This window comes from Oxyura jamaicensis, chromosome 19 (genome assembly GCF_011077185.1).
Source record: "Oxyura jamaicensis isolate SHBP4307 breed ruddy duck chromosome 19, BPBGC_Ojam_1.0, whole genome shotgun sequence".
Taxonomy (NCBI): Eukaryota; Metazoa; Chordata; class Aves; order Anseriformes; family Anatidae; genus Oxyura; species Oxyura jamaicensis.
This window is the reverse complement of record NC_048911.1, coordinates 2,181,144-2,181,876: the sequence shown is the minus strand read 5'-3', so window position 1 is coordinate 2,181,876 and position 733 is coordinate 2,181,144.

The following is a 733-nucleotide window of genomic DNA, read 5'->3' as shown; positions in this document are numbered from 1 at the left end:
CACCCCCCCCCCCCCCCCCCCCCGCCCACTCCTCGCCACAATTAATCCGATGAATTTGCCGTGATTGATCCGTATTAATAGCCGGGGTGGGTGGGCGTGTTTTGGTGTGGGTTTTTTTCTTTTTGCTTTTTTTCTTTTATTGTTTGGTTCTGTTTTTTTTTTTTTTTTTTTTTTTTTTTGGAGGGGCCGGGCTGGGATCCGATCTCCGCTCCGGAGTCCAGCCCTGGTCGGTGCCTGAGAAAATCGCATCTGGACGCCTCGTTATCATTATTGTTGTGTTTGATCCGCGCAGATAAAGGCGGAGGGGAGAGCAGTGCGTGGCGGCGGGGAGGGGAAGGCTGCACCCTTCCCCGCACACACACACACACACACGCAGACAGAAAGGGAGCTCCAGACATCCAGAGATATTTTTTTTTCCACCCACCCCCCTCGGAACTTCTTCTAGTTGGGGAGGAAAGGAAGAAAGAAAATAAATTTTGTGCAAGGAAATACTCTCAGCTCCCTCCTTCCAGCGGGTCTCTCTCCTTCTTTCTTTATTCCCCCCCTTCTTTTCTGCTTTTTTTTTTTTTCCTCCTCTTTCGGAGATCCTCGCCCTCCCAGCCCCTTGATCAAAGCATTCCGCTATTCTGATTTATTGCCTGCTTGGAGAGGCTTTTTTTTTTCTCCTTTCTCTCGATTTTTTTTTTTTTTTTTTTTTTTTTTTTTTTACAAAGGCGACCTGAGATCAGCCATT